We start from the raw sequence: 14,681 nt of genomic DNA, 5'->3' as shown, positions 1-14,681 counted from the left end.
ATAATATATATATATATATATATATATATATATATATATATATATATATATATATATACACAATCAATTAATATATTTAAACCTAAGAAATTCCTGCCCTTACCAAAATAATAACTTTCCTTTCAGTAACCCTAAATGTAAATGAAATAACAAGAGTGAAATAATGTAATATAGAAAAACCCTCTACATGATCCCAGAAGATAAAAAACCAGAACTCCCTCTTTTAGCAAAAGAGAGAAAAGGAAAATAGAATAAAATTCTCAGCGATTTCTCAAACGATTCCTCAGAAGGAAAAGAAAATGTTCCCACGATATCTGAGGAGAGAAAAAGCGGGGCCATTTATTCCCACCTCACGGAGGTGGGTCACAGGAATTTTTGGCGAATGGAAGTCTTGTTCGGCCGAATTTTTCACGACTCTTATTGATATGTTCCTTTTATGGAAAGCCGATCTAATTATTTGGCGTTATAATGAAAAGATGAAAGACTCTCCTACGTGTAAAAAAAAAAAAAAACAGACATCTTATTATAAGATAATCACGAGAAAGACAACAATACGATGTTCCAATAATGTTCGATGTGATGGGACAAAAATCCGTGTCAGGAAATTCATTCTTCTAAACAATGTTGTAATAAATCCTTCTGATAAGATATTAAAATATTTTATTTACAATAATTCCAGTGATTCAGAACATTTGGTTAATTGGTTATAGTATAATTTCGTAAAAAGGGAAAAATATTTTCAGTTTACAGTGGTGCGATGAAGTTTTACTGAACAAAGACATCGAGGTCGTAAAATGCCAATGTTCTCCATTGATTTATTCCGGCCTTATGCCAGCACACGCCCTTAGATAAGGGCGACCCTTGATTGATGGTCAAGTGTTGAGGAGAATGAGAGGCCTAGTTTGGACAAATGGACTCAGACCAGACGATTCTGAAAATATGTCAACAGATCAGACAAGAAACAATTGAAAATCAAACCACACGATGGTACCACAGTTTTGACGTTTTCTGTAGATTCTCAGGAAAGTGATTCGATAGACACTAACACACACACGCACACATTCACATCCACATACTTAGATAATAAAATTAAAGTAGAAAATAAACTCAGAAACGGAAAAAAGATCAAACATCCACCGAGGCTGATAATGGGTTCGTGAGGTCCAACGCTTCGTTCCCTTTAGGTGGGGCTGATGGATACACTCCCGGGATCAAAGTTAAAAGTAGCTTCATTTTAACACCCCAAAAAACCTCTGTAATGGACATGACTTCCTCTTCCACCCAGAGGAATTTGAGTCAAAGTTGATGCCATAACTATCATGAAGAGTCCGTTCCTGTTTTTCTGGTTGGTAATGTATCTAAAACTAAAGGATACTTTCTGCGTGAAATGTTCACCAGAATGTCCTCTCCACAGATCCTGCATTTGAGTGCGCTGTATCCTAAGCATAGGATTTGTTTCGCTTTTAGATTTTATTTACTTTTCTCCCTATGAAATCAGATGCGTCTTTTAACTGTTTCTTAATTTTCATTTCCGTCCTGCCTGCTCTCCAAGTTGGGATTGTATCATTTTCTGCTTCCAAAAAGATTGAATAACAATATTGTTATATTAAAAACTATTGCTGCATTAATTTTATAAATGTTCCCCTCTATGTTAGAAAATCAGGAAACAATCAGTATCATTTTATTACATTAAAATTCAATCAGAATTTCATACATACGAGCAGTCTATTGTATCAATTACTGGGCCATTCACATATTTATAAAGTTACGTAGGTATTTATTTTCGTTCACCATTAAACATACCAACTTGAATATCATTAATATCGTTTCCTAAAAAATTGAATTTAATGTCGCCGGGATTTCGGGACATGGAGGAAACTCATCAGATATTAAAAGGAAATGTTTAAATCGTCCATTTATTTCATAGGGTCATCAATAACCTGTGTTTGCTCAATCTTCAATGTTTGCCTCTCTCTCTCTCTCTCTCTCTCTCTCTCTCTCTCTCTCTCTCTCCCCAGGTAAGCTGAACCGCGTTGGCACAGGGAATTATTCACTTCGGAAATAATACAAGCGTTCTAATACCTCTTTCTTTTCTTCGTAGATTCAAATCTCCCTTCTCGCGAACTGGAATTTATCATATTTGGAGATGTAGGTGCTTTCTCTTCCCTTTCTCTCCTACTTTTTCTCGGCATTCGGCAGCCTTGAAAGAAAGTGTGAGCTTTCCATGGTTCCTAGAAGCTTTAGGGAAAGCTAAACAGGAATCATGAATCATGAACGAAGATTACTAATATTTCCCGTCATTAAATATTTAATGCATGAATTCCGACCCTCATCTTTTCGCATTGCGAATGAATATTTATTGTTTCCTGGAACTTCTTTTTTAGTAGGAATCAGTTGCTTCTTCAATCAGTCTAAGACCTACATCTAAGACTTATATTATTTTTTTGCAGCCTTGATATAAATTGGTCGAGCTGCAAAAGTTTCGAAAATTGAAAGTTGGCTTCTTATTGTGAATGATTTATTAGCTATACATATTGACATCACATTTAGTCTCGATACAAAAATCACAACGGCTAATTTCGGTAAACAAAAACAGAAGAAAGAAAAAACTAATTTTCCATTTCCGAAGCAACGAACCTTTGGCGCGACTCAGCCACGATCCAGTTTCCAATTCCGCGAAGACAGAGAAAAGGAAACCAATAACTGATCATCCTCAATGAAGCAAATGTCCCAAAGACCTTCTGAGGCCAAAAAGGCTCCAAGTGGAAGCAGCAGAATAGTCACACATTATGAGGCCTTGAATCGTCCTCCTCCTCACAGCATTTAAAGCTTAATGATGATTATTATCAAACGGCTTTTCATCTCCTCGAACTCTCACAGCCCCAAAGGGAGAGAGGAAACCCAATGGGTTCCTCACTCGGAGGAAAGGAGGTGAGGAAACTCTTTCCTCTGGATGACAAGAGGGCCTTTTGTGTTTTCCTCAAATGTCAAGCTTTCCCGGGGACTGGAGCTAAGTAAAATATTAAATTGAATTACGATCCTTCGTTTTTTAAAAGGCTTTCTTAACCTTGATATATATATCTATATATATATATATATATATATATATATATATATATATATATATATATATATATATATAAAGGCATACAGCAGGGTCCATAAAACACATCAACAAGGCCATGGTTTATTCAAACGAAACGTTTCGCACATGTTCTATGTGCATTTTCAATCTGTAATTATCACATAAAAATCATTAAAATTTAAAAAGAGAAAAAAAAAGGTTATTAAAAACTTTTAAAAAATAAACATTATCTAAAAAGGTTACAGCAAAGAAGACCCAGTGCTCACCAAACCATTCAGAGGAGAAGGAGGAGAACGAATGACCAAGATTTGACACCAACCTACGACTTCAGTTATGCTAGATAAAGAGGAGAGGCGGTCACGTTAGAGTTTAAAGAAGGAACAAGCCGTCTGATGTATAATGACTCAAGGGTAGTTAAGTAATCACTATGGCTCGTACCACCAATAATGGAGAAAAGCTTTTTGTTGACTTCAATTTTACATATAGAGGCATGGTTCTTCATATTAGAAAATTCGGGTTTACTCAGTTTCTGGCCCGTTCTATAACTGTATCCCATATGGCTACAATATCTCAACTGCAGTAACCTGCGACAAGATCCAACATAAATACCGGGGCATCCCGGGCACTTGAATTTATAAATATGTTGGACCCCATGAAGGCCTGCAGTTTGTCCTTGTAGTTAAAGAATACGCCAATCTTGACTGGATTGATTGGAATTAATTGAATATTAAGGCATCCAAATTCATGTTCAATTATTTGTTTAGGATTATATTGATAAGGTTAATAACATTCTTGCTTATAACACTAAATTTCGATCGCATGGTGAACCAAATTTTTTAGACATTTACAAATGAGAAGACAAAATTAATAGATTTTGAGAAAATTGAAAAATGAAGGTATTTTAGATGAAATTACGTACCAGAAACTATTTGTGACAGGTTCTTCATTTAGTATATTATATGGACTCCCTAAGGTACATAAGGAAGGAGTTCCTATTAGACCCATTATGGCAGCCTATAACAGCCCTTCTTATGCAATATCTAAATACCTTGTCTCATTACTCAGTGAATTTGCTTACAACAAATTTTCACTTAAAAATGGATATGAGTTCCAGAAAGAAATAGTTTTACAAGATGGTGATCTACACATGACAAGCTTCGATGTAGAATCTCTTTTCACAAATGTGCCTCTGAATGAAACCATCAACATTATTTTAGACAAAATATTTTATGACGATCATACAGTGTTTCATGGTTTTAATAGACAACTTTTTAAGAAGTTTCTTGAGCTTGCTGTGCAAGACTCAATGTTTGTTTTTAATGGTCAACTCTTTTCGCAGGTCGATGGAGTTGCCATGGGCTCCCCATTGGGGCCTGTGTTCGCCAATATTTTTATGTCTTTTTTAGAAGAAAACTTTTTAACTAATTGTACACATATATGTAAACCTGTCTATTATAGACGATATGTTGATGACACTTTTATATTATTCAAGGAGCCTTGGCAAAGTGAGATATTTTTGGAACATATCAATAATCAACATCGAAATATAATGTTTACCATGGAAAAAGAAAACGACAATTGTCTACCCTTTTTGGATATAAATGTAAGCAGAGATAATAGTGATTTTACAACATTTGTGTATCGGAAAAAGACATACACTGGACTTGCTAATAACTTCTATAGCTCATGCTTTAAGAATTTTAAACTAAACTCCATATATACTTTAGTTTATGGGGCTCTTCGATATTCTTCGAGTCGGTCTCTTTTTCATAATGAGATTTTGTTTTTAATCAAGTTTTTTTTCACAGAATTCTTATCCCAAAAACTTGGTTTTTAAAGTAATTAACAGGCTGTTGTCACAACACTTCTCTGATCAAACACCCTCTTATAATGTCCCAAAGAAAAATATATTTACCACAATCCCGTTTATTTCGGACAACAACTTTGCAACCAAACTCAAACAAATAATTGAACATGAATTTGGATGCCTTAATATTCAATTAATTCCAATCAATCCAGTCAAGATTGGTGTATTCTTTAACTACAAGGACCACCTGCAGGCCTTCATGAGGTCCAACATTATTTATAAATTCAAGTGCCCGGGATGCTCCGGTATTTATGTTGGATCTTGTCGCAGGTTACTGCAGTTGAGATATTGTAACCATATGGGATACAGTTATAGAACGGGCCAGAAACTGAGTAAACCCGAATTTTCTAATATGAAGAACCATGCCAATATATGTAAAATTGAAGTCAACAAAAAGCGCCTCTCCTCTTTATCTAGCATAACTGAAGTCGTAGGTTGGTGTCAAATCTTGGTCATTCGTTCTTCTCCTTCTCCTCTGAATGGTTTGGTGAGCACTGGGTCTTTTTTACTGTAACCTTTTTAAATAATGGTAATTTTAAAAAGTTTTTAACAACCTTTTTTTTCTCTTAATATTTTTTTTAATGTTTTTTGTAAATTTTAATGATTTTTATGTTATATTTACAGATTGAAAATGCACATAGAACATGTGCGAAACGTTTCGTTTGAATAACATAAATAGCTCTGTTTTTGCTAAACAGAAGGACAGAAAGTCGAGTGCTGACCAATATTAAAAATTGGTGTTTGGGGCCTGTCCTATGTTAATTTCCCACCTATCACTTTTTCAATAGTAAATTCCCTTTAGTCAGCACCCGATAAATTTGGACACTCTACACATTCCATTGCCTTCCGAGCATTCCAATCTAATTCCTCGTCAACATTCAGGATTTGCAGGAATCGCCACCAGGACCCAATAATTAAGGCAGAAGCTATTCCAATATTAGTTTCCTCGGTGGGAGGTAGAAAGAGGAATGGGTGATAAACAGTAGAGGAATGTGAAATATAACAGCTGAGGAGGAGGAGGAGGAGGAGGAGGAGGAGGTCTGTCACCCCCAGCTGTGTCTGTCGCTTCGTCTGACTGACTGCTTTGTCCTGGGGACAATTTCTGATTCAGTCGAGCTCTGCTTTTTTTGGGTCTTTGTTGTGAGACGACCGAGGAAGACTTTGGGGAGGCTTCGATGTTTCGGTGATTTAGTCTTTAATCAGAAATTGCAAGACTATAAGTGTCTCTTCATAATTCATTGTGGTAAGTATCTGAGCTGTAAACATTGTAATTCATATCTATTTCAAAGATTCATGGGATGTTATTTAAACGGCGTCCTTTAGTATCCTGTCATGGTCATAAAATAATCTCTCTCTCTCTCTCTCTCTCTCTCTCTCTCTCTCTCTCTCTCTCTCTCTCTCTTGATGTATAATTAATTTCTAAGCTTCAATAACCGGATATGGTGGAAATGCTTTACTACTGAATTTCACAGGGTGAGAGAGAGAGAGAGAGAGAGAGAGAGAGAGAGAGAGAGAGAGAGAGAGAGAGAGAGAACAGGCTACGATATCGACTAATCCTCCTTTTAATTATTCTTTTACGATGTGAAATTGTTTCGTTAAAAGTTTGCCTCCCAGGGGAACGGTTGTTCTTGTCGAATCAAAGGAGAAGAACAAAATGAAGAACAAACGTAAAATGTGAACACGCCAGAAAAGTTCAAGTTGAACGAAGGCAGAGTCGAGTCACTTGTCTCTATAACAATGTGACGTCATTTCCGGAAACTCCCGAATAAATGCTTCAGTCCCTCAACTCTTTTCCTGCCATGAGCTCTTTCGGTTTTAGAAAGTGAGCTTTCACAAGAGATGACAATGGGAAAGCAAGTGGCTTTTTCGTTAAAGGGTAAATAAAAAAAGGTTTTATTTTAAAGGTAGAACTCGAGAGTGAAACATCCTACCTGGAGACACCTGTTTGCTGAGGAGCCTTTCGGGGGGGGGGGGGGGGGGGGGGGGGGGGGGGGCGGGGGGGGGGGGGGGGGGGGGGGGGGGGGGGGGGGGGGGGGTGGGGGGGGGGAAATATTCCAGACAGGTTTATCCCTACGTAGAGACAACTGATATATGAATTTATTTTTATCTAACAAAAGAATTTACCAAAAGGCATTTTAAACTTCTGTTTTTTCCAGTTTATTTACTTTCCATAAGCATATACTGTTTTTAAGGGCCAATAAGGATCAATAGATATGAAAGAAATCCAATATCTGCCTTTTATCCAGGCTGTTTTATCCAGGCGTGAATTTCTACACACTACAGAATAACATTTAATTGAGATTACTTCACAAGAACTAAAAATACACAATTAATTAAGGCTATATAAGTTGAAAAGACAGAAAGTTCTGTAATTGCTCCAAATATGACCTATATTCTGGACATGAGTTTCTACACAATACAGAACTAAATATTTGTCTGAAATTATTTCACCTGACTTAAACATACACATGTAATTTAGACTAAAAGACTTAAAAAGAAAGAAATTCTCTAATTACTGCATAAACGACCTGTATTTCTCTCTAATGCCTCTGCAAGATCTAAATATTCAACTTAAATTCACAATAACAGTCCATTAGCCCTTCCTTGAGCGAGCTCATCTTAAAAGAACTTCCAGGACTGAAACAAAGCTTCCAGAATTCCAGGAGCAACGGCCTCCCTCTGCTCCGAAAGCAGGAGGCAAAAACGTTCTTCAAAGAAGCTAATTTCGAGGAAGAACGGCAGAACGTTCATTAAACATTTTCAGCCTGAGGGAGAGACTGAGACTGAGTCTCATGAGACATAAAAACATCTCGCATTCTGTTCATGAACGTTGCCTCAGCACATGAACGTTCATTGTCTAGGGCCCCTTCTCATTATAACCCATTGTATTAGTTTATAAATTTAGTTAAGAATCAGTTACAAATTTAAAGAGGATCAGTTACAGCTAAAAAATATACATTTGATGTATTACATCTGCTCATTCTTTAATATAGCCCATTGTTTTGGTTTATAAATTCAGAGAGGACTCGGTTATAACTACGAAATATACAGATACTGTATAATTATAGGCTCATTCTTAATATAGCCCTTTGTTATGGCTTATAACTACAAAAACGATAATAATACTGCATAATATGCGTTCATTCTCAAGATAACGCATTATTGTGGTTTATAAATGCAGAGACGAATCAGTTATAGCTACAAAATGGAAAAAATGGTGTATAACAATATACAAAAGCTGGGGAATGTGAAAAATGATGACAAAAAGCAAATAGAAAAAATAATACTGGGAAAAAAGAAAATGAACTACTGTCCTTGTATACAAGAGGCAAAGAATCCAATTTGCAGCGGAAAGTAAACAGCAACAAATCCCTTTGAAGAGACGGAAATAAATCTAAATCCTTTTACCACGACCCTTCATGAGACATGCCCCGCCAAAATAAAAACAACTCTGCCACAAAACACAAATAAATCCCTTTTTCCTTTTATATTTTCTTATTCGTAACTTATTCTACCTTACCTGTCCTTCTCCAATTTATTTATTGATTTTCCCTTCATCTTCAATAAAATATACTCTTATTTTCAAGTCCAATTCAGTGTGTGTCTGGCATACCAAGTGATTTAAGCACAAGATAACCGAGCTGTCACAAGGGGGAGTTTCCATCAAAAAAGGAGTCCGGCACAAAACTCGTAAAAGCTTTCCAAACTTTAATTAAAAACCCCCTTTTTAGTTTAGAGGAAATGTGTCAGTTTCCTAGAGTTCTTCATTAAGAAACGCTGGATCAAAAGTATATTTTTGCTCATCTCGGAAATGAAGGGAAGGAGATTTTTCACGATTAAAATTATGAGATATGGAGTTTTTTACGCCAAAGGATTTTTCAACATGACATTTTTTTTTTTTTTTTTTTTTTTTTTAGGACGCGTGATAGATAATGTGATGAAACGAAAGTGACAAAAATGATTTTTTTTTTCGGTTCAGAATCCCAGAGAGAGATCTGCTTTTGCCACCAGTGAGTGAAGAGGGCGAAGATGAGTGATAAAAAGAAAATGGTACTGAATGGAACAGTAATGGAAAAATCATTTTCATCAAGATCTATAGTTAATTCAATATAGTAGAATCAATACAGAAACACGTAAAATCTAATACAATATCTCAATATAATAATTACAATAACCACAACAATGGAAATAATGTTTATAATAATGAAAATAATTACAATATCAATAAATTAAAATACACATCAGTCAACAAAAGCAAAGAAAACGACAACATTAGGGAAACCTAAGATAAGTGTAAGAAGTTAAAATAAAGGACAATACAGTAAAAATAAAGATTGGAAATAAACTAAAAAAAAAAAAAAAAAAAAAAAAAAAAAAAACACACACACACACACAAGAAAATTGAATGACCTAAAAGATAGTTTGCTTCACTAAAACCCCAAAAATATTATTGTATGAACAACACTCACCAAAGCCGAGACACTGCGGAGTTTCTGAAAATACAAAAAATAAGAATTAGTAATTATAATAAGAATTGTAAAGATCGATAATAAATATAATAAATGTTGATAATTGTTATAATCGCATGTCATTGAGTCTGCATTTCAACTTTTGTCTTTACTCTCTCTCTCTCTTCTCTCTCTCTCTCTGTCTAAGACACAACCCCAGAACGTGATAAGAAGACTAAGAGTCCTTTCCATATTCCTGAGCAAAGCAACAGAGAGAGAGAGAGAGAGAGAGAGAGAGAGAGAGAGAGAGAGAGAGATTAACGACCTCATGGTCATTCATATATAATAATTTGATACTCGAATGTGGAGGCTATAAACAGGCTCGGTTCTTTTGCAATGACATATCCGTTTTCGTTGTTGAATAATAATAATAATAATAATAATAATAATAATAATAATAATAATAATAATAATAATAATAATAATAATAATAATAATAATAATAATACTTTCTTACAATTTTATATCTTAATTTAATTTGTGCAAAGTACACGCAATTTTCTCATTGACATAATATCAGATATATTCTCCACAAAGCCATAAATGTATCAGGCAAAGGAAATTGAAAAAAAAACATAACATTACCATAATCACAAGGAAAACCATTTAGTGCCAAAATCATCTTTACCACCAAAAGTACTTTTCGTTTTAGAATATAAGTCAGTAAGAAAAAAAAATATGACCGCAGTTCAGGAAATGAAACGCTGAGGGAGGAGGACTTACGAAATTGATTCGAGCGCATGTTATATTTTACTTCAAGTTTTCTGATAAAATAGTGGAAATGAAAATATATATAGATGTATGCGTTACACAAACCTCTTTTCTATATATAGACCACGTAGAGAGAGAGAGAGAGAGAGAGAGAGAGAGAGAGAGAGAGAGAGAGAGAAAAAAAAATATTTTATTACTTTTTTGATAACTGTTTTTATAATAAGTGATCTCTCTCTGTATTTCCTATAACTGCATAACTCAGAATTAACCTATGCTATTCAATTACATGAAACTACTTTTCTTATCAAACTCATTTTCAACCATTGTCAATTGTGGCATCAGATTCAAATCTCCTATTCGTGGTCTAATCCAGCATCACATCAAAGTACACAAACAATCTCTATCAGTCTATAGAAAACCATAAGGTTACCTTGGCCTAATTAATATCTTACTAACTTCGACAAAACTCCTTTTCAGCGAATCTTCCGTTCCTTAATTAAAGTCTTATTTCACTCCAGTCTTCATTTCCTTTGCAAGTTTAGTCTTTGGAAACACCTGAGGAGGAGGCTCAGTAAACATCGCTCAGTCTTCCGGACCCGATATTCAAATCACCTGTCACCCTTTTGATTGATAGCAGAGAGAGAGAGAGAGAGAGAGAGAGAGACCTTACCTTACAGACCTTACATCTTGTTCGGGTTGCCCCAGGTCCCTCAGTGTGAGGCACCTCTAATGTACCAGAGAGTTGCTAGTACATCTTCCGGTATATTTTGCGTCTTCCAATCTTGGATGGTCTGGGATGCAGTTTAGATATTTGTCGAGCTTATTCTTAAACCACATCTACGCTCACTCCTGATATATTCCTCTATGAGCTGGCAACGCATTGAATAGACGCTGCATTATCGATGCTGGTGCGTAGTGGATTAATGTCCTGTGTGCTTTCCTTATTTTTCCTGGTATAGTTTTGGCACTATTAATCTACCTCTGCTTGCTCTTTCTGATATTTTTAGTTCCATGATATTTTTCTGCTATTCCTTCTATCTGTTTCCATGCCTGAATTATCATGTAGCGTTCTCTTCTCCTTTCTAGACTATATAATTTTAAGAATTGTAGTCTTTCCCAGTAGTCTAGGTCCTTAACTTCTTCTATTCTAGCTGTAAAGGACCTTTGTACACTCTCTATTTGTGCAATATCCTTTTGATAGTGTGGGTACCATATCATATTGCAATATTCAAGTGGACTACGAACATAGGTTTTATAAAGCATAATCATGTATTCAGCTTTTCTTGTTTTGAAGTGCCGTAACAACATTCCCATTTTGCTTTACATTTTGCCAACAGAGTTGCTATTTGATCATTGCATAACATGTTCCTATTCATCATCACACCAGGTCTTTAACTGCTTCCTTATTTGTGGAGTCTCATTATTAGGTCCCTTATATGCATATAGCTTTCTTTCTCTGTCTCCATAATTTATTGATTCAAATTTATCAGAGTTAAATACCATCCTATTTACCTCTGCCCAATCATATACTTTGTTAAGGTTCTCTTTGTAGAGCGTTCCCTATCTTCATCACAAGTAATTTCTCTACTTATTCTTGTGTCATCTGCGAAACTAACTCACTACGAATCCTTAACATTATTGTCTATGTCCTTTCAATCATAATAACCAAACAGTATTGCAGCTAACACCGTACCTTGCGGCACACCGGATATTACCTTGGCTTCATCCGATTTCTCGTCGTTTGCAATAACTATCTGTTTTTCTGTTGTGTAAAAATTCTTTTAACCATCTTCCTACTTTATCCACGATATTGTGTTTTCTAATTTTCTTCGCTAATATATTATGTCTACTTTATCAAAGCTTTTGCAAAGTCTAAATAAACCACATCTGTTTCATTTCCGCTTTTCATATTTTTGAATATGTTTTCACGGTGGACTAACAGTTGGGTTTGTGTACTTTTTCCGGGTACGAAACCATGTTGTCCGTTTATTAAACAAATTATTTTTTATTAAATGTTTCATAATATTTTTCTTCATTACCCTTTCATACACTTTCATAATATGTGATGTTAGACTCAGGCCTATAATTACTTGCCTCTAGTCTTGATCCACTTTTGAAAGTAGGGGAATATATGCTAATTTGTGCTCATCATATATCTTGCCTGTATCTACACTTTGTCTTAATAATATTGCAAGTGGCTTTGCGATAGAATGAACTACTTTCTTTAACAAAATAGCAGGAATTCCATCAGGCCCTGCAGCAGCTCCATTTGTAATTTCATTAATAGCCTGCACAATATCAGCTTCATTAATATCTATGTCAGCTAAATATTCACTATTTTCATCCCTTACTTCTATATCATTATCTTCATTATCTATTCTAGGGGTGAATTCCTCTTTTATATCGTTTTCTGCCAGTATGTTGCAAAATTTCCTTTTTTTTCATTCGTTAATCTCCCTTCAATTCTCAGAGGGCCTATTTCTATTCTTCTTTTATTCATCTTCTTCGCATATGAGTATAATAGTTTGGGGTTTTGCTTGATATTTAATAGGGTTTTTTCTTCCAAGTCCCGTTTTTTTCATTTTCTTTTTGATTGTATAATCTTTTGTTCTGCATTTTTTTCTATCTTACTTTTTAGTTCTATAACTTTCCATGCATTTTTTTCTTTTGCAAGACCTTTTTTCCACTTTCTGATTTTCTGGAACAAGATCCTTCTGTCTCTTGGTATGCATGAATGATGTTTTACTTTTCTTTCTTCGGTATATATTTTTCCACTATTATCTCCAATATTTTTATATAATATCTCCGTATTTACCCTTATGTCATCACTTACGAAAATGTTATCCCAATCTTTGTTTAATTCTTCATTAATTTCTGACCATTTTATATTTTTACTGTAGAAGTTGTATTTTCCATATCCTTCCCACTTTTCATTTCTTGCTTATCTCTATTTTCACTTGCTTTGGAATGAACTGTTAATTCTATGACATTATGGTCTGAAATACTCGCATTATAAATAAACTATTATTTCTTTAACATAATTCATCTCGTTCACAAATACTAGGTCTAAAGTATTTCCTTTCTGTTGGCAGGTGATTTATTTGTTGAATGTTGTATTCTAGTAGCATATCTAATAGCTTTTCAAATTGCCTCTTATCTTCTGCACTACTATTCCTCTCTTTTTTATATGTATAAGTACAACCACAATCTCCTATTCGTTCTTTCCATTCTACGAAAGGAAAGTTGAAGTCACCAGATAGGAGAATAGTCCAGTCCTTGTGATTTCTACATATATCATCCAATTTTTCAATTATTAAGTCAAACTCTTTAGTATTAGGAGGTCTATATATTACTATGTTCATCAAATTTTTCAGATTCAAATTCTACCGCTATTAGTTCACATTCTGAGTTACTATATTTCTCATATATTTTTCTTGTTTTTTGTCTTTCCCATATATTGCGGTTCCCCCTTGATTCCTATTTTTTCTATCTGACTATAAGTTTGGAACCCTTTATTTGATCATCATTCCCAGTCCTCTTGGGAATACCAGGGGTTTCACTTATACATTATATCTACTTTTCTTTTCATTTTGGGTTAGGTTCTTCTAAGTACTCTATTTTTCTTTTTGAGTTACTCGTAACTAAACCCTGCGCATTCATCACTATGATGGTTTGCGTGTTTTCTCCTTCATTTAATACTGATAGTAATAAGGATTTTCCCATGTCTCTTTCCTGTTCTGGTATGTTGTTCTTTTTTTCATTTCCAGAAATTCTGACATTAAAAAATCCAACTTTTCCATAATATTTGATCTTCCTTCATCATAATTATTAATTTTGTGTCTGAATCTGCAATTTTCTCCGTTTCTGCAATATCCTCTGCATAATAAATACAGTTATTATCTCTTGAGTAGAATTTCGGAGCTGATGCTTTGAAATTTTTTTGCTGACACCTCCTGCATATCTCATTGGTGTTTGCTTTTCTCTTTTACCTGATATTCTTGATTTCTCTCTTTATTTGTTTGTTTCTTTATTTTGGATTTTATTACTTGGTTGGTTATTTATTTGATTATGATTCATGGCTACAGGGTGCATATATTTGCATTTTTTGTCGAACTTACATCCTTTTCCTTCTTTTAGAGAGAGAGAGAGAGAGAGAGAGAGAGACTTGCCCTGGGAAGATTCAGTTCTGCAAACTTTTTTATTTCTCATTTTCTCAGGGGAAAGAATTTTGTCCCCTCGATGATGATTTATAGATAAGCAGAAAGCTGAGTTTTTCTTTTCTTTTGTCTATGTAAGAGTTGTGTAGATAAGGCAGGACGGTGTCCGCTTACGAGTAATAAGAAACTGATGTAGAAAATATAAATATATATAGATTTCTTTATAAAAGTAGTTTTTCACACACATACGCACACTACTATATATGTGTATAAACACACACACACACACACACACACACACATATATATATATATTATATATATATATATATATATATATATATATATATGTA

This window comes from Macrobrachium nipponense, chromosome 34, assembly GCF_015104395.2.
Source record: "Macrobrachium nipponense isolate FS-2020 chromosome 34, ASM1510439v2, whole genome shotgun sequence".
Lineage (NCBI taxonomy): Eukaryota > Metazoa > Arthropoda > Malacostraca > Decapoda > Palaemonidae > Macrobrachium > Macrobrachium nipponense.
This window is presented reverse-complemented; position numbering follows the sequence as displayed.